At 43.0% G+C, this 20,547-nt stretch overlaps 1 pseudogene; it reads right to left on the bottom strand.

The window, feature by feature from the left end:
* Positions 1–18,344: 18,344 nt before the first annotated feature.
* On the bottom strand, positions 18,345–19,898 carry LOC109447726 (sorting nexin-15 pseudogene; annotated as a pseudogene).
* Between the last annotated feature and the right edge of the window lie 649 nt (positions 19,899–20,547).

The following is a 20,547-nucleotide window of genomic DNA, read 5'->3' as shown; positions in this document are numbered from 1 at the left end:
TCGTTGTGGTAAAATACAACATAAGATTCACCATTTTAAAGTATGCCATTTAGTAACACTACACTCACGAACATTTTCAGCACCTCAAAAGGAAACCTCATACCCATTAAGCAGTCATTTCCATTCTCCTTTGTCCCGCCCCAGGCTCTGGCAACCACCAGTCTGCTTTCCATGTCTATGGATTTCTTTATCCTGGATATTTCATATAAATTGAGTCTTGCTAATTATTTCCAAATGCCTGAATTATCTCCGTAACATGCCTATTAATATTTTCCAATTATTAGGTTGGTGCAAAAGTAATTGTGGTTTGAAAGGTTAATAATTGCAAAACCGCAATTACTTTTGCACCAACCTAATACTTGTATGAGTTTCGGTTTTTATTTCATTTTTGCTGGAATCAACTCTTCAAGTGCCCTTTGTTTTATTGCTTGGATGAGACTGGCTGCTCTCAAGGACTATTGCACAAGTGTCATCCATGGACTTCTCTGCTGCTCTTCTATATTAGAGTCTCTTGTTTCCTGTATTGTATGTTTTCTGCTTTATTGCATTACACTCTTCTTTTGCTGGAGCATATCCTGCAGAAGCTTCCTGAGAATGGTAGATTTGGAGGTAATTTTTGAAAAGTCTTCTAAAGGAAAGGTCTTTACCCCTACATTGAATGGAAGATTGGATAGAGGGTTCTGGATTTAAAATACACTGTTTTGTTCACAATGTTTTGTGGTAGTGACATTTTGGTCTTTAATCCATTTGGGTATATGTTATGATTTGATCTAAATTGATTTCCCCTTCATATATTTAACAATTCCCCCCATTCCAAATTTGACAAATGAGTTTTCCTTTCCCCACTGATGCCTCATAACACACTGCATTCTTATGGATACCAGGATTGTTCCTAGGTTGTGTATTCTGATTCAACGGTTGGTGTGTGTGCATGTGTATACATGCAGACACATATTGGACTAATTTAATTCTTACAGCCTTTTAAATTTCCTTTAGTAAATTTAAGTTGTTTTAGAATCCTACACCTATGTGACCTTCGGAAAGTAACCTAACCTCTTTGAAATTCATTTTTTTTAAATCTGTAATGTGAGGGTATATCAGTTTGGCTGATTTGCTGTAAGCTGCCAAAAGCAATTCTGCCTTTAGCAAAAATTGGAAAGCGTGCTGGTCAAACTAATTTTTCTCTTCCAGATCTATTCCCCAGCATTCTCTCTCCTGCCATGTGTCATTTGGGGCTGACTTCTATGGAATTCTTCACCTGGGTTTTCTTTGTGTTCTGGCTTTTGATTGGCCACTGGTAAAAAATCATGGCAGACAGGTCAGGGTATTCATTTCCCCACTCCCTGCCAGCCCTGGGTAGTTATAGTTAATGGTTTTATTCCTTTTTGTATGAGCACAGACTTTGTCAGATGTCCCCTCTGCTATGGCTACACAGGATTCTGCCAACACCATTCCCTTTTCTTGTCCTTCAGTTAGCAAGTGCAAATGGCCTTCTGTTGATACTTCCTGGGTTCGTGCCTTCCCTCCTTGCTTCCTTACCTCTAGGGCTCTAGCTAGATGGGAGGCAATAATTAACTACCTTGTCAGGACACCACTGCTAGAATGAGTGAACTTCAACCATTGTTAGGGTTTTTGTTTCTTTACTCATAATTTGAAACAATAGGCAGTTGACCTAGCACGGGTCATTTATCTGGGTCATTTATCTGTATCGTAATGTACCTGTTCCTTGGCTTGAGGCAAACAGGACATGGATTAATAGTTCTAATGCTAAAACCAAGAGAAGAGAATTGCATTAATTGGGAAATCAGAGTAATATTGTCACAGGAAAGAAATATGGATGCTGGTCAGCTAAAACAATGCATTTCCACTATGGATGATAGTATTTGTCCCACACAATTGTAAAGATTATAGAGAAAACTTATAAAAGTAACAGTGCTTGGCTCAGTAAATGTTGGTTGTTGATATTAGTATGTTTTTCATATTTTCCTAAATGAAATTTAGAAGCATTTTGCAGGTTTTTGGAAAGGAAAGTTCTTTGGGATTTTTTATTGGAATCACATTAAATTTATAAATAAATTAGGAACAAAGTATAATACTCAGATTTTTAAAATTTAGTTGTATGGTATGTATGTTGATTTGTTCATATTTATAATTCCTCGCGAAATTCGGTATTTCATACAGTTTCTTAACTTTCAAGTTTATTCCTTTATTATGATTTTAGTAATTGTAAATAGGATTTCCCTTTCTTTATGTGTAAGTTACTGCAGAAACCATTTATTTTCCAAGGTAGATTAGGCTAGACAATAGAAACGTGGATCCTGCAACTAATTACTCAGCGCCTGCTATTTGCTGGTTGCAGGTCTTTTCAGCCTGGCAATTCTTGAGTTCTAGAAATCTGGCCAGGATTCTGGTATTATCAAATTGTCTTTACGGTGTTGACCTGTTGGTGGCACTGTTGGTCAGAGCAAACACCTCTGGAGGGAAGTGGGATGTGTTGACGCTGGTATCCAGGAGGTCACCATGGAAAAGGCTTTTCTATTCAACAGACAGATGTGCTAAACTCTACGCACCACTTTTACGAGCTGCTTTACATTCCAGCACCATTGGTATTCCACCTTCTCTATATCCTGTGTGACAACTAACTACACAGATCCCCTGAGCTTCAGTTGATTACTCTTGGTTAAAACGTAAGCCCCAAAATATCAAAGAAGAAACTGTATTTGGCTATAATTGCAGAGTAATGTCTTCTCTCTTAAATTAAGAAACATAATTAAGTTTTATTTTCCATCCACTCCCTCTTTCCCTCAGTGAGCATATGTGGGTTCCAACCAGGGGACATATTATTTTACTTGCACTTAGGTATATGATACTATGTTCCAGGTACTTTTTAAAGCACTTAAATATAAGCCCATTTAATTCCCATAACAACTCTCTGAGGTAGATACTATTATGGTCCTCATTTTATGAATGAGGAAATTTAGGCACAGAGAGGGTAAGTAACTTTTCCCAAGTCACACAGCTGATAAACAATGGGCTGAAATGTGAACTCAAGCAGTTTGGCTCCAGTTAGTGCTCTAATTGTGGAGTTCTTACAATGTCCTCTTTCCCTGCTTGCCTCTCTTAATTGCTGATGCTTTATATTTTTTCTCTTGTAATACTCTTTATTTTTTATTTTGACATAATCACAACTTGAAAGAAAAACTGGAAGTACAGTACAAATAATTTTTCCTCTTAACTAGTTGAGACTACATTGTTGACCTGATGCCCCATCAACCCAAATACTTGAGTGTATATTTCCCATAAACAAGGATCTTTTCCTACAAAACCACAACACAGCCATCAAAATCAGGAAATTATGGCTGTTACTGACATCTAATTTTCAGATCCTATTCAACTTTGCCCACTTGTCCCAGTTATGTTCTTTATAGCAAAAGGAACCATGTTGTCTCCTCTCTTCAGTCTCTTTTAGTCTTAATTTTTCTGACCTTGAACTTGAAATTACCGGTCTCTTATTTGGTTGACTGTCCTTCTGCTTGGTGTTTCCTCCTGATTAGATTGAGGTTGTGCATCTTGAGCAGTACAATGCCAGAAGTGATGCTGTGGTCCCCTCATGGCATCCTCCCAGGTGATGCATGATTGCAATTTGCCCATTACTGACGATATTAACATTGATCTCCCGATTAGGGTGGTGTTTGCCAGCGTTCTCCATTGCAAAATATTTCTTTTCCTCTTTGTAAATTAATTGTCTTTTGGGGAGGTACTTTGAAACTACATATATGTCCTGTACTCCACGTACTTTCCATTTATTCACCCATTTGTGTGTTGTTATATTTTCCTGTTTTATCCAGTGAGGTGTAATTTATTTATTAAATTACTTATTGTGATGCTCAGATTTTGATGTCTCTGATTTGGCAAGCAGGAGGAGTCCTTTCAAGTCTTCTGTGTTCTTTTGATGTGTCCACATTTGAGCACTTTCTTACTTTTGGGGACAGGATATCCTAGGTTCTTCCTGTACTTTCCCTGCCCCAGTCCTGGAAGCAGCCATTTCTCCAAGGAACCCTGATTCCTTTTAGTCAAGAATCCTATTTAGAAGCCCAGTCTGCATAAGGATGTCACTGCTCCCAGGTCCTTGCAGTGAACGGAGCTGGAAAATACATGTACACACAAGTATAATCCATCTACATGTACTTCTAAATCTATCTGCTTATATTGACAGCCATGAGTTCACATCAAAACTTCCATGTTCAATGTCAACGTTCATTTTAGTGTTTCCGTTTCAGTATTTGCAACTCTTGTCTCTGATAGTAAGAAGCCTGCCTCCCATTACCCTTGATGCATTTTCTCATTGGCATAAGCAATCTCCCATCCTCCTAAGGACACCTTTCTCACCTCCTCTGGTTCTGAGGGTGCTGGTCTCACCCTACATGGATGTCTTGCTCACCATGTCAGGCTCTGACACCTCTGCACAACTGCCACTATGTGGGGACACCTTCTCACTCATCCAAGGGCTTTGGACTGAACTGTTTAGGAAGAGAAGAGGCAGAGAAAGAGGAACTGACCTTTCCTTAAATGCAGAATTTTGAGTCCAAATGATACTTGATTGCACTCTACCCTGCCTGCCGGCCTGTCAGGGAGCAGGGATGCCCAGGCTTACAGATGAAGCTACAGGGCGGACACCTGTGTCCTGGGCACAGCTCTGTTTCTAGTGGGCTCAAGGCTCTTGGAGACGTAATCATACTTCTCTGTGCCCTAGCTGTCTCGTGTAAAATGAATGGGCTGGACCAAATGTGAAGTCAAACACTGATGCCCCATGGGCCAAAATTAGCCTAAGTGCTTGTTTTAGTTTTGAACGTTAACTTTCAAAAAAATCAAATGTAAATTTATTTAGGTGAAGGCTCTGCACGCCAATTAGCCACAGCTCAGATGATGACATTTCCTTCACACATTCCCTTCCAGCCCAAGGATTGATTCTACAACTTTCTTCTTTAGGCTCTGATGAATTAGACTTGCCTCAAATCACCCTTTGTAGGCTCAGGACAGTGTTTCTATCAGGAAGAGTGAGTGGAATCGTTCACAGACTTCCAGTTGGGGCCCTGGTGTGAGTGAGGATATTTATTTTAGCTGCTCAAACAGAGACTAGAAAGACTAAGCATCTGGCAGGTCCAGGACCTGGGCTTTCAGAGGAGACACCTGTCTGAAGAAGTGGAGAAGGAGGAGATGGACATGTGTCAGGTATGTAATCAGAAACGCCATGGGCTGGGCCACTGGAGGTGTGTAGGAAGGAGCTCAGGCAGTCCTAGCCCGGGGCTTTTGACTGGGACCCAAGAACCTTGGCTAGAACCAGTTTTGTGTTGGGTTGCAGTGAGCCAAATAGCTGTACAACTGACTCTCTTTCTCTGCTTTTGACCGGGTTTGAGCTGGTGAACTCATATTCAAATCGCTTGGCTTTCAGCTGTGAAAACCCCCTGAGTGGAATGAAGAGACATTTCCTCCTGTGGAGTGTGTCATTTGAGTGTGCTACCAACAAGAGGACTTTTGGCTGTGAGCTGAAAAGCTTTGCTCATGATCTGAAGCAGTGTCTGTGAAAGACGCTTGGCCTGTGTCCTTTTTTGGGGGTCTAGATGATACGTTGCCTTATCTTTTTGGGGATACCATGTTTCCCCAAAAATAAGACCTAGCCGGACCATCAGCTCTAATGGAGCAAATTTTGTCTTCTGGAGCAAAAATTAATATAAGGCCCAGTCTTATAACATAATATAATATATTATACAGTGGTATCTCGGTTTTCGAACATAATCCATGAGCTCTGAAACATTAGAAAACAGCCGACAGCTAGGCCTCAGGATCTTGCACTCAGGGGAAGCTGTGTGACATATTTGACTTCTGAGTCGTGTTCAAAAACCGAAGCATTTACTTCCGGTTTACGGCATTCATAAACCAAAATGTTCGTCAACTGAGATGTTCGAAAACTGAGGTACTACTGTATTATATTATATTATATTATATTATATTATATTATATTATATTATATTATATTATATTACCTGGTCTTATAGTAAAATAAGACCGGGTCTTATATTAATTTTTGCTCCAAGAGATGCATTAGAGCTAATGATCCAGCTAGGTCTTATTTTCGGGGAAACCTGGTAGTATGAGGGGACAGTGTCTCAGGAAGGCATCTCGCTCTATTTTGCACTGCAATTGGGAGAATAAGATGTTAGTTTCATTTGATAGCCTTCAGGATTAACAGCTTTCATTTTTAAAATATAACAAATTGTTAAAGAATAGTCAAGACGATTCATTGAATCAAGATTTTTCTTTCTTGCTTTGAGGAAATGATCTGTTCCGACTTTAAAAATTAGGCATATTCGTTGCAGTGTTTTTCTGGTGTTTTAAATCCAGACTCCAGATACTGAAAGCAGAGTGATCAAATGATTTTTAACCTCTTGAAATGGGGGGGAGGGGAACTTCTAAAGAAAAAGTGCCAAGAATTTTTCTACAGCTTCTGAACTATAGTCCCTGCAGCAATGACTCAATGAATTTTTATTCTCATAGACAAATATGTTTTCTCACCTCTGCCTTTTGTCTCAGCCGCCAAGTGAACGGCAAATCATTCTAGTATTTCCTGTGAACAGAGGTAAGCTGAGGGCCTCCTGGCCTCATTCCCCATTTGTATTTTTGACCACCACACATTGAGCGATGACTCTCATGATCACACTGTGTCCTTTCCTCCTGGAGGGATATCATTTTGTCCTTGCTTACAGAAAGCACAGAACCATGTTGGCTGAGGCTGGTTTACCGTTCCTGGGTTTACCCTTCCTGGGAACCTCTCCCCAGCTCACATCACAGAGGGAGCGCATTCCACTGTTGAGATTTCACAGCCTATGTGCCTCTCAGGCTAAAAGACTGGAGCCCTTCCATCCACCCAGTCTGTCTTTATAAACAACCTAGTCAGTGTGCCACCTGCTCTCTCCCCCAACAGGATGCTTCTCTGTAAAATGCTTTCCCCAAAGTAGGTGAAAGCCTACTTGTTCCCTCAGAGTTACCTAAACGACTTGCAGGGCTTGAATTTTGAGTAGCTTTTGGAAACAAAAGGAGCTTTTTAACTGGACAAACGATTCCCTTCAGCGAAGTCCCCTTGGCTGACTTTTGTTTACCATTAAGCAGCACAGTGTACCCCCCCACACCCCCCACTGTGGCTCTTAGTCAAATAACCACTACAGGAAATGAGCTTCAGGGCTATAATTAGACTTCCAAGTCGGCTTCTAGTTTGTTCTTTCTTTTTCATCTTAACAACAAGAAGGAAAGTTGCAGAGAGCTTTTTATGACCATCCTCATCACAAAGTCAAATTGACCTCTCCCCCTTTTTGCCTGACAGTCATGATGCATCCTTATTTTTTAATGTCTATTTCTCACACTAAATGAAAGCTCTATGAGGTCAGGACCTTCTCTAGATTATTCAAGTTCTCTGTCTCTCCCTCATCTGGGGGGGATGCCTGGCACTAGTATGGAATCAACAGGTGTGTGTTGATTAATCCATTAAATGGATGCTTTGTGGGTGGGGTGGGGGGGTGGCCTCTGTTGGTATGTGGAGGGGAGGAAAAACAAATTTCCTCTGCCTTTTTAGGTTCTTTAGGCTGGGACCTGTGAATGCTGCTTTGGCATGCTGATTATTTTGAGCTGAAGGCACTTGAGAAACAGCAGATGCAGGAAGGTTGTCTGACCTCTCCCTTTGTACTTAAAAGTAGGGCATAAAATATCCCTGTGAGGAAGGTGCACTCCCTGACCAGGAAGGGAGAACATTCTTATCATCAGAGACCGGCAGTGGATGCAAGATGAGTCTGTACAAACAAACTCTTGAGAAATTATCTTTTTTTCCATCAGGTTTCCAAATGTACTTCCTAGTCACTTTTCCATAATTGACTGCCCTTAGCCCAAGCCTGTTTTCCCTTTGTCTTATCATATCTGTATAATTTATCACTATTTGTTAAAAGTGGTACATAGCCCTCAGGTCTTACTGCTTCTTTGGTTTCCACTTCCTTCAAGGAAGCCCCCCAGGCCACGGGAAAAAATTAACACCAAATGAAATTTGTATGCTTTTTCTCCCATTAATCTTTTGTCAGTTCAATTCACAGGCCCCAGCCCCAGAGCCTGAGTGGGTAGAGGTGAGGTCTGTCCTCCCTTCCAGCAAGAAGGAGGTTAGCACAGAGACTTTACAGGAGGAGGAAGGGGAGGCCAGTGTGCCTGCCTGGAATGAGGCAGGGGATTGGGCCAGGACACTTGCTTACAGAGGACTTGGAAGAGCTGGAATTCTATCCCATGGGGATATTAATTACATACATAGTTAAAAAAAAAAAAAAAGGATAATTCTGTGTATGTGATTGTAACTTGTTGTTCTTAATTATCAAGGCATATAGTTTGGGTTCACAGTCTTTTTGATACATGAGAGTCCTTACTCACCCAGGTAATCCTGCCTGTTTCTCGCTCTGTCACTGCCTTTGTAAGAGACAGAACTAGTATTTCTATTGATATAAGTTAGGTAAAAAAAACAAAAACAACTGCCACTTCCCTGTATATCCATCTATGAAAGTAGTTTTCTTAATACTGAGTAAAAACGCATTAGGTATTTTCTTAAAAAAATCCATCAGTATTTTCCGAACAGAAAAGATTCTTTTTTGTTACTGTCCTGTCTCTTGCCCTCTCTGAAGCCCAGACAGAGGATAAAATGAAATCTGTACAATTTTAATATATTAATTAAATTGTAACACCCTGTTATCTATCTACTCTTACTTTCTTCAGAATCTTACTTAACATAATTCAGTATTTAGCCAGAATGATACTCTGATTTCGCTAAGAAATTAATATGCCCTTTTGCCCTCCTGCTGGTATATCAGGGGGACATTTGGGGAGACTGTTTGCTTTGCATCACTGTGCTTTTTGGTCACTGTCACTATTCTCAGTTGATAATCACTGAATGGCCACATGCCAGTCCTGGGGCATGAGTTGCTTTTAGAGTTTCAACGTTTAGAATCATAATATGCAGTCCTGACAAGTCAGACTTCATAGCCTAAGTGAAAAAGACAATGTTTTAAGAGATAAGTACAGCAAAAATGATTTGGCATGTTTTGGGTGGTACCCGGAGAGATTTATCCAAGACAAAGCAAGCAAACAAAACAAGCCAGGACCATTTTATACATTGTGGGTAATTTCCCAGTGTTTTCATAGGTCTTAGAGAAGAGAAATTCTTTTCAGGCTTGTGTGCTGGAAAGCTCTGCTTGGTGGACAGTGAGAAAAGACACTTCCTCATTCTGACACACCCAATCTGAGGGAAAAAAGCACTTAGTCCCCACCCAACTGGAACTCCCCGCTTAATCTGCTTTTTGGTAAAACCTACGATCTGAGATGTAACAGCTGGCTCCACCCGTAGTCCCATGAGTCCAGAACATTCCATGATTAGTGTGTGTCGTTGGGTGAGGGTGGCCACATACACTACAAATTCAGACCAGTCTGAGATTTGGAAGATTTGGGGCCATTATACTTGGCCGTTGGTGTCCTGAATTATATGGAAAAAAGAATCAAATTAATACTATTTGGTTATTGCTTTTTATGGATTTTCTTCAAATAAAACCCAAGTATCCTGGTCGTCTGTCACACGTGGAGGGAGGAAGACACGTGAACTGTGTTTTATTAAACAAGTCTGAGGCCCAGAAAGAGGACAAGAAAACTGCCGTCTGTGATTCAGGACCTAGGAAAGCTGTGATTCCAACATGTATGACCTGGGGGGCCGTGTTTGAATGGATGGTGGAAGTCAGTGTGCGGTTATCTCCACTGAACGGTTTCCAAAGGCGCAGGAGACTCTATTTGGTTGGAATAACTTAGAAGCAATGCCTAGTACCACTCAGGTGATCATGAGAAAAATCCAGGGAATTTCACTGGCTTTTGGAATCTTAAACAATTGAATGTATTTCCTCCCGGAGATTCTTAGGAAATGGGAAGTTGGGGCCCCTGAAACTCTTGTGTGTGTAAGGTGGAGATGAGTGACTTTGGTCCCTTATGTCTTTGGTTTCGGGGCAGTGGGTGTTGTCTGCACACGTCCTGGCCTCGTAGAGAATTAGACGAGCGTCACTGTGCTGCAGGGCCTAAGAGCGCCCACACGCACAGACCTCAGGAGCCAGGGCGGGAAAGCCGCGATTGATGCGCCGCCTCTGAGCCCTGTGGGAGGGCCCTGGGCAGCGCTGTGTGCAGCGTTTGTTCACGGGGCTTTCAACTCTCTAGTCCCTCTGCTGAAAAGGAAACTTTTCCCGGAAATGTTTATTTTTGCAAATAAACTTATATCGTTGAGATATGTTTGCAAGCCTGTTAAGAAAAGCCTCATGCAGTGATCCAGGATTATTTACCTGGTTACTCATCCAGAGTTTGTCCTCACCTGGTCCTAGATAATGGAACCATGTTTCGGCTATTCTAAGATTTGAGGGACCTCAATGAAATAGTAGAGTTTACTGATGTTGTTGTGTTATTAAAAAGAAATAGTAATAATCTCAATTATCTCACATCATGGGCTCAAGAGCCATTCTGGATATGTAATATTTCCAGATAGTTCTGTAGTTACCTAGGCTCGGGAATTGATCTAATTTGGGTGGTTTGTAAAGATGTTAAGTCTGCTTTGGTGGACATCTGCTTAAGCTATTATAGACTTCCGTTTTTTTGAACGCTGTATACCAAATGAAGCACATGTGTTAAAGACGCTGTTGTGAGTTTCAGACAGTTTATGAAGGTGCAGCAAGTGTGGGCTAAGGAGACAGGCTAGCACAGTGGCCACCAGCAGGCTTCTGGAAGCCTCAAGGCCTGGCTTCTCTACTAACTAGCCCTGACTTTGGATAAGTTACTTCACTTCTCTGTGACTCAGTTTCACTCCCTACAAAATGGGGTGGAGGTTGTGTGGCCAGTAGGATGTGCTTTGCAAACCTCCAACTGCAGGGAGTGTAACCGACCAGGGGCTCCAGCTCTGACTATGTTCTGACATCGGTCACAAGGTACACGGCGGCCAGGCCCCAGGGCTGCTCCTAGCCTAGGAGTGTGGAGATTTGCTAGTCTTTATGACAATGTCTGTTAGAGTTCTTCTCAAGGAGATTTATGATAATTGAGTTTTGGGGAAGGCTCTACTTTTAGGTAGATAAGGGCTTTCAGGGACTCAAATGCCTTCAGCTCAAAAGAATTTTTACGCCAAAATGGCATATTTGGGAATGGCATATTGTGATCCTTTTCGTATGTTTGACTAAGTACTAAATTCTCAAGATACCTAATAAATGTGCTATTTAGAGTTACCATTACCCGGTGCAATCTATGAAGACAATCTTATTCCCTTTGAAGCCTGGTGAGCAAATCCCTTGTAGGGAGGGTTTCTTGGAGGAGCTCCCTCGGGGGCAGAAGGTAGGCCTCCAGGCTGCTGCCTGTGGTGCAAACTCAGGGAGGGTCACATGGTGTGAGCTCGGACCTTGGCAAAGGGCCGACTCAGAGATAGGGGCTGGGAGGAGGATGAGCAGTATGATAGCACAAGGCTGGACAGTGCCTGGCGAATGGGACACTTCAAATTGCAGTAAATTTATACGTTCAGGAACTTATACTGGATCTTTTAAGGTAACTGATGAAGATAGTGGTATCCGTGTCACCAGTGCCCACAGACACAGAAATGGTAACACAGGCACCATGAGCAAGTACAAAATGGGGGCAGTGGACCTCTCAAACAGAAAAATGCATTCTTTTTGAGCAAAACTAAATATTAAAAAAGCCATGCATGTGATGGTTCATTTTGTGTCAACTTGACTGGGCTAAGGGATGCCCAGATATCTGGTGTGTCTGTGAGGGTGTTTTGGAATGAGACTAGCATTTGAATCAGCGGACTGAGTAAAGAAGATCCCCCTCACTGATATGGATGGGCATCCAATCCACTGGTGCAAACAGAACAGAAAGGCGGAGGAAGGACAAATTTGCTCTCTCTGAGCTGTGACATCCATCTTTTCCTGCCTTGGACATTGGAGCTCCTGGTTCTCAGGCCTTGGGACTCAGACTTGAGTTATACCACTGGCTTTTCTGGTTCTCCAGCTTGTAGATGGCAGACTGTGGCTCTTCTCAACCTTTATAATCATGTTAGTCAATTCCCATAATAAATCTCTTATACATAGCTACCGTATTACCCTGAAAATAAGACCTAGCTGGACCGTCAGCTCTAATGCGTCTTTTGGAGCAAAAATTAATATAAGACCCGGTATTATATTATATTATATTATATTATATTATATTATATTATACCTGGTATTATGTTATATTATATTATATTAGACTGGGTCTTATATTAATTTTTACTCCAAAGGACGCATTAGAGCTGATGGTCCAGCTAGGTCTTATTTTCGGGGAAACACGGTATGTATCCTATGGGTTCTATTTCTCTGGAAAACTTTAATACAAGCACTAGATCATGTAGAATGCATTAATGAATTCCAAAAGGAACAATAGCATCCAGATTATGTTATTTGATCATAATTGTCTATAATATTAGAAGTCAGTAATAGAAGAATAGCTTAAACAGCTCATTTGTTGGAAACCAAATAGAAGAAAGAAATCTTAGATGTAAAAAGAACTTGTAAATTTAAAAGAAGCCCAAATTAAGAAGTGTTTGGAGCTGAATGAGGTGGGAGAAGTGTTTGGAGGAGAGGTGGGGCAGTTGCAGATTTAGCTCCTCATGGACTGACGTCAGGTTGATCTAAATCTCTGAGGTACAAGAAGGCCAAGTCTGTCATGAATGTTTGGACACTAGAATCAACGTCTTGATAGAGAATTGTGAGGCCTTGCTTTCAGTGTTTGACCACCAATAACGTTGCAAAGTCTTTAATGGGCAAGTGCACAGATGCTTGGAATACCTACACTTTTCTTGAAGGACATGCTGTTTGTGCATTGTCACTTCGGTGGCCATAACGCTGGGTCTCCTGGGACAATTCCAGTTTACTCGTATGCTTGCTGTCTCAGTGAAGGTATTAATAGCACCACTTGTTACTCTCAGAAGTGTCATGATGTGGATGTAAATAATACTATTACCCTAATGGTTAGTCATCACTTAAGCTGGTCCTGATCTGGAGGTGGTGATACTTTTGTATTAAATAATGTATTTGTAAAATTATTACGATTTTCCTTTGTTAATTGTTCTTGTGTAATTGCTCCATTATTGCCATTTTGACTGATTTGTTCCTCTCCTTTATTTCTTTGTTACCATGTTTTTTATTACCCAGTGGGAAAGTTGGAAGGGTGGGCAAACTGTGGACTTTGTTCCCCCAAATGGAGTATGTTCAAAAAAGCTTGAGTCATATTTCCCTGAGGTCCCCTCCCCATTGTGAGGTTCACTTCCTGTTTCACTGCATTCTGAAACCAGAAGAGAACACATCTTAGGATTCTTTTAAGTTTTGCTAAGAAATTTATTTATTTTTTTGATGCGTTTGCAGTCTATTTAAATTTCACCATAGGTGCTGATGAACAGCGAGGAATACAAAGTAGAACAAATTGAACTGATTTATCATCTGGAGTATGAGAGCCTCCGTGTTCTAGGAGCCAGTCATGTGGTGGTTTCAAGGACCTCTGTCTCTGGTTTAGGAACACAAACATTTCCTTATCTCCGGAGATGCTCTCAGTGCATGAGCTGCTTTAGACATGCACTACTGAGTTTACATCAATGGAAATTTCTGGTTTGAAATGTGCTCTGGCATTCGTCAGTGAACATTTTAATTCATGCTCTGTGTTGATAATGGTTTGGACCTACCCCTGCTGTTAGTAAATCTGAAATAGGCATAACCAGTGCATTGTGTAACCATGAAAACCAGTCCTAGGTCACGTCCTCAGGGCTAAAAAGAAATCTGGGATGGCCCAAAGGATTCAGGGCCTGATTTGAGCTGACGGCAACGCTGGCTGTTTCCTCTTGTTCCTTCCAGCACATGGACTTGGATTTTGCTTGCAGTGAATATTCCTTTACATTCCTAAAGGACCTCGGGGTTTACACCCAGGGTCAATTTGGATTTAACCATTTTACTCTGCTGTGAGTGGCACTAGTTTCCCAAACCCACTACCAGAGATTTTAATTCAGGAGCTCTGATGGGCGATCTCAGGATCTGTTTCAATAAACGTCCACCTCTGTAGGATTCTGTGGAAGGCATTCCATGGGCCACGCTGATTTGGTGGGAGGGCTAACGCCTTTAATCCATTGGGAGTTAATCCTTGGGGATGCACAGAGTTGCTGACTGGAAGGGCTCACTCAGGGAATTCCTCCTCAGACAGGGCCCGTGGCCACAGAACCATCAGATTCAGCAAGAGGGGCAGATGATAGCAGTTTTGTTGCCGCAGGCCTGTATTCTCTCCAGCGCCAGAGTAACTAGGAGAGCAGTGTGCTTGTAACAGCTTGCAAGGTAGGTGAAACTTGAACACCTGGGAAAATAAGCAGCTAAAGCTTCAAGTGTTTCCACCTTGAGTGGTGTCTGTGCCCCGGCTGATTAATTTAGGGTCTCATCAGGGAATCACAAGGTCTAGCTGCATCGTTGGGTGCTGCATTCATTATTGGTATCAAGTACCAAAAAGTAAAGAAATAATATTATGAAACATGAAACAAGACAGTGTTTATGGGATCCTAAATACTTAATGAAAACGAAATTCATGGGTGGAACAACAAAGTTCCATGCCTGTTCATGTCCTCACACCAGGGTCTGGGTAGCACAGGTGTGCATAAATAAACTCCCACATGATGAGCTCCCAGGTGGGAAAGGAAGCAGAACCAGGTGAAGCAAATCCCCTTTGGTCAGTCCTGGCTGCTCGGCCTTCAGAAAATGATGTAACCTCGCTGTCTTGGGGACTGTTTGTAAAGTTGGAAGAAGGGGATGGCAGTGACTTATTTTGTCTTTAATAAACGTCATAGGTTGATTTATTAATATTTACCCAAATGTTGGGAAGTCTTCATATGTACAAAGCCTGATGGAACCCGAACAAAAGATTATAAAAATATTGATTTAGAAATACACACACCTCCTATTTTTCCAGGAAGATCATGCGCCTGGTTCTATGCATTTACCTCAGTAGCAGGTGTGGTCAGGTGGGACTATTTACTTGAAGCAGAACCAAATAGAGAGCTGGTGGCCTTTCACACACATCTATTCAAGCTATTATGATTATTCACCACAGAGAAAAAGCAGCTCTCTTCCTGCCATTTTCAGTTTGTAGTTTTATGCCATTTTATAGCTTTAAGGGCTTTACCGGTGTCCTTATTTCAAATTCATTACCACTTCCCAAGACAACATTTAGCAAATCTTTAACCTTCAGTTAGCCTTCATGTAAAAACAGAAGAATGTAGTTCTTATTGGACCCAGTCATATTCTTTTTCTTCCCTGGCTAAATCAGGGGAGGGTGTATTTCCAAGATCCTTCTACTGGAGACTATAACTTGATGTAAAGTGTGGATTCCCACCCAATTTAATACTCTGACCCTCAAAAGGCAAAATGACGGCCGGCCCGGTGGCTCAGGTGGTTGGAGCATGTGCTCCTAACACCGAGGTCGCTGGTTCAATTCCCACATGGGCTAGTGAGCTGCACCCTCTACAGCTAAGATTGTGAACAACGGTTCTCCCTGGAGCAGGGCTGCTATGAGTGGCCCGAGGTCAGCGTGAGCTGCTGTGTGCTGCTGTGGGCTGCTGTGGGCTACCAGGATTGGCCTGTGGCCAGTGTGAGTGGCCGGCAGACAGCGTGAGTGGCTGGCAGCCAGCATGAGTGGGCGTGGGCTGCTGTGCTGCTATGGGCTGCTGTGTGCTGCCATGGGCTACCGTGTGCTGCCAGGCGCAGCCAGAGGTCAGCGTAAGCAGCTGGCAGCCAGTGAGAGCTGCCGAGAGCTGCTGTGAGCTGTGGACTGATGACTGGCGACTGGCCACCGACCGCCTCAGCCAGGGGGGAGCGCAAGGCTCATAACACCAGCAAGGGCCAGGGAGCTGTGTCCTACACAACTAGACTGAGAAAAAAATGGCTTGAACTGGGGGGTCGGGGGGAGGCAAAGGAAGGGGGGAAAAACAAAAACAAGAAAATAAAAAATAAAGAGCTGGAGGTCAAATTTGAAAAAAAAAAGGAGAAATGAATGTATTGCTCAGGAAGGTTTACCATTACTCCAAATGATCACCCAATTCCTCTCACGTTTGGAGGCCTGTTTTTGTATCATTTGTCTTTGAAATTAATCATTACTTCTGACATTGAAAGTATAAGAAAAAAGATCAGGAGCCTTGAGTGGGCTTTCAAAGAGTCCATATATAGTGTTATTTTCTTATAAAACTTCATTCACAAATCCATCTGGGCAGTCGGATCAATACCATCACTAGCCTGCAAGATGGACCTGCCTTGAAGTGAATTTCGTGTTGCAGCATTAGAGAAAATAGTGTTGGAGGAAAGCATCAATATCATACACTACTCACTGATCATACAGAAGGATGTAAAATACAATTGAAAATCTCTCTTAAGGTTCCCAGGGGTTCAAAACCAATGACAGCAAAAGGATGTGTACACTGACCCAAAGCTTATTCACTTCTTTTACCAAGATTGCCAGTAGGATTCTGCTCAGGGAGAGGCATTTGAGCCTGGATGGAGACTAATTTGCTGGGCTTTAGCCCACTAGGTGACAGTGGAGCAGGGAGACGCAGGTAGAAATCACCTTGTGTTTTATTGCAAGTTAATCCCTCTTTCATTTTGTTATTTAATTTCCTTTACTCCAGGTGACTTCAGAATTTACACAGCATTTTATTCAGTTCAGCGGCCACTCAGCTTTGACTGTGCAAACAGTACTCTGCCTTCAATTTTCTTCTGTCAGTAAACTACCTTTCTGGAACAACTGCCTGGCAAACAAATTGGGTCACAATATGCTTGTCCGTAAAGCTGACGGCACAACACATCCTCCATGTAATGTTCCACAGATCAACCGTAGCAGCCCCCAGCGTTATCACGTGACTGTTGTTCTTTTTCCGTAGCAAGAAATGGCTTCGTTTCCCATAGGTGACTTTATCTTTGAATGGAAATTTGCCTTAAAAAATGAGGCCTTAAAAAAATGAGGGAAAGTGCAGTGGAGGAAATGCAGATCGCTCATTCCCCACCGTTCCCTCCTGAAATAGTCAGAACAATTTAATGCCAAGCAATCTAGAAAATGTTTTCCACCCCCCTCTCCACCTCCCCCAGCTGACTGGCTCTGACTGACTTCCTCAGGGAGCTTTCACTAAATAAATAGGATTTTAACAAGTCCATTGCTGATGGGGATGCAGACTGGAAGCTGTGAATATCTCTCTTTTTTCTTTTTTGGTGGAAGTTTGGAAGTGCAGCTGTAAGGGCTAGAGTCTTTGCTCTGCATTCGATCTAGCATAACCCACTGGAATTTTAATCTTTAAATAGAGACTAAACGTTGACTATCGTGATGTTTTGTTCTGGGTTCAACCACACAGACTTGCCCTCACTGGGGCCAACAGGGTGGAATGCCTAACCTGGCAACAGCAAAGATAGTCACTGAGACTTTGATGGAGCATCATTCCCCTGCGGACCAGCCAGCCACTTGGTGGCAAGATTCATTACATTGGACCTTTTCCAGCTTGGACGGAAAGAGATTTTTTTTCTTTGGAAGAGATGTGTGTTCTCGATATTGATCTGCCTTCTTTGCCCATAATGTTTCTGCCTTATTCACCAACACGGTGACAACACTCCACACCATATTGCTTCTGACTAAGAAGCTAATCTCACAGCAAAAGAATTTTAACAGAGGGCTTGCGGAATCCACTGGTTTTGACCATTTACTCCGTCACTCAGAAGCTGCTGGCTTAATAGAATAGTGGCATGGCTTATTGAAGACCCTGTTAGGAGAGACACCTGAAAGCATGGGGTTCTATCTTATAGGATACAGCAGGTGCTATGAAGCAGAAACCAATACATATACGTGTACCTCTCCTACAGCCATGGGTCCAAGAGTTAACACAGGAAGTAGGAGTGGCTCCTTTCACTATTAAAACTAATAATCCACTTGCAGAAGTCTTGCTTCCCATCCCTGCAGTTTTGAGCTCTGCTAGTTTGGAGGTTTTGGTTCCTAATGTTCCCATTGACGTGGGAGCTAAGGTGCCAAATATTCATTTTGGTCAACTATTGTCATCGAACCAACCGGCAACCAAAAGCTATAGCAGCAGCAGTAACAACAATGAGAGAGAGAGAGAGAGAGAGAGAGAGAGAGAGAGAGAGAGGAAAAAAAAGGAAGGAAGGAAGGAAGGAAGGAAGGAAGGAAGGAAGGAAGGAAGGAAGGAAAAAAGAGGCTCTGAGAATTCAGACCCTCCAGGAATAGAGATTTGGGTCACCTCATCAGGTAAAGAATGATGACCAGCTCACTTTTTTTCTGAGGGCAAAGAAAAGGAAACGGGTAGGGAAGAAGATAATAAATATATCTTTGTGATTAGTTACAGAAACGCAGACTATAGCAGCTACGCATATTTCTTCCTTGCTTTGTGTGTGTACAAGTACGAGTCTGTGTGCACATGTGGGCATGCTTTTACCACAACACGTATATTATAAATGTATATACCGGGGGTTCCAAAAAAATGTATAACCATGACTTGTATTGATCTTTCGTTATCGGTATATATTGAGTATTACAATTTTAATACAGCTTTTTCCTTTCTTAAAATGTCTATACATTTCTTTGGCACCCTCTGTAGTAACAATTTACTTCTTCCTTCCCTTTAATATTTTATACAAGTTTTGTAGGAGGCTAACTTTACAATTTAGTCATTAGGGAACAGAATATTCAGATGGCACTGTGACCAAATTTGAGGAATAATTAATTAAAAATAATTCGTCTTATTAATTTAAATTATTAATTTATTTTAATTATTTAAAGGGAGCTTTGAATTTATTATGTTCCCCATTCTTGGTACAGTTACTTACAGGAGGTAAGACACCAGGGATGGGAGAAGGGGGAGGCCACAGTACTGCAGCTAGAGTCCTGGGGAAGGGTCCCCTCCCTCTCAGGTTAGGAGTTGGGACAAGTGCAGGGGCAGGAGTTTGTCTGCCCACTTCAGGTACTCGGCTGCCTTCTTGTTCACAGCCTCCCTGGGGGCAGGAGGTGGGTCACTGGGGCAGGATGTGCGACACCCCCAACCCTCTCCCCGCGCTGGCCTGGGTGATAAGAGCTGTGGCTTGGCTCCGAGAGACAGGGGCAGCCCTCCTTCCTGTTCCTTTCCCTGTTCCTCCTCTTCTTCCTCCTCCTGCTTCCTGGCTCCCAAGGTTCCTGGTCCAGCCTTTCCGACTCTGCCTGCAACGCTGGAGCTCACCCAGGGCGCAGGACTGGGGCCTGCCTCTTCCTCCTTGGAGAAGGGGTGAAAGAGGACAAGCTCAGCTTCGGTGCGAGGCCTGGGCCAGGGGAACAGGATGCCTCCTGGTGCTCCCACGAGAGATCCAGGGCCGCCTTGCAGGGCTGGATGGCAGGGTCGGTGGCACCTCCAGCTCCTCAAGGCTCCTCAGGGGGCGGTGTGGGGATCAGAGGGGGTGGCAGGATGTGCCAGTCCCTGGACACCCTGGAAGGCTGTGTCACCTCCCCACCCCTGGAAAAGCTCCTTGAGGTGGGGGCTACTGTTGAGCGCGGGGATGTTCACAGTGAAGCAAAGCAAGTCCTCGGCCCCCTTTTGCAGCTCCTTGATCACTGAAGCCAAACACCTGCCACGCACCTGGGCGCAGGGAAGGCTGGGGACTCCTGGAGGAGGCGGAAGAGGTTGCGGCGGCGCCGGCCCCATCTCCACGCAGCGCGCTGAGGTCGCGGTCCGCAGAGAGGGATACAGTGAACATTGGGACTTTGCCTCGCATCATTTTCAGGTAAGGGCGAGAATATCTTCATTTGTATGAAGTATAGTTGCGTCTTGTTAGGAGCGGAGTTGTGTTTCTTGTGTGAGAGTTCAAGTATGTACAGACGGCAGCTGAGTAGCCAGTGGAGTGGATAGTAGACAGTTATTAAGCTATTATCTCTTAGTTCGAAGGCCTCCCTTCTAAACTCCACTGTGTGATGCTGATGTTGGGGTTCATCAAACCATATTTCTGTTTTGCCAGCCTCTCCGTGTTAAATTCTGCTAATAGTGGGCATTAGTAAGAGCCCGTGAAGCTGGAATGGGATAGGGGATTGCACCTTCCTCTTGGCTCCCTGAGAACCTCCTGTTCCTGGTCCAGTGAGTGTCACCTTGTTCTCACTTCACCCTGGCAATGGCAGTTTATTCATTTAGCAGCAGCTGAATTCAGTTTGCAGTTTTCCCAGCATTTGCAGAACCAGCCTCATTACGCTGCCTCTGGGACATTGGCCCCACCTGGTGTGTCCCTTCCTCATAGCTCTGTGTTTCAGCTTTATGGAGACCCCCCCATGAGCTCTAAGCTTTAGTACTTTCAACTGCTTCTCTCTTGTTCCCTAAACCTCCTTTTGCTCTCTCCATGCTGTCTTCGTGTTGTGTTTCCCTTTTCTGTCATGGAGTTA

The sequence above is a fragment of the Rhinolophus sinicus genome, chromosome 3, assembly GCF_057876585.1.
Source record: "Rhinolophus sinicus isolate RSI-liver-muscle chromosome 3, RSI-T2T, whole genome shotgun sequence".
In the NCBI taxonomy this organism is placed as follows: domain Eukaryota; kingdom Metazoa; phylum Chordata; class Mammalia; order Chiroptera; family Rhinolophidae; genus Rhinolophus; species Rhinolophus sinicus.
The sequence above is the reverse complement of the archived record's forward strand: the minus strand, read 5'-3'. Positions and strand labels throughout refer to the sequence as shown.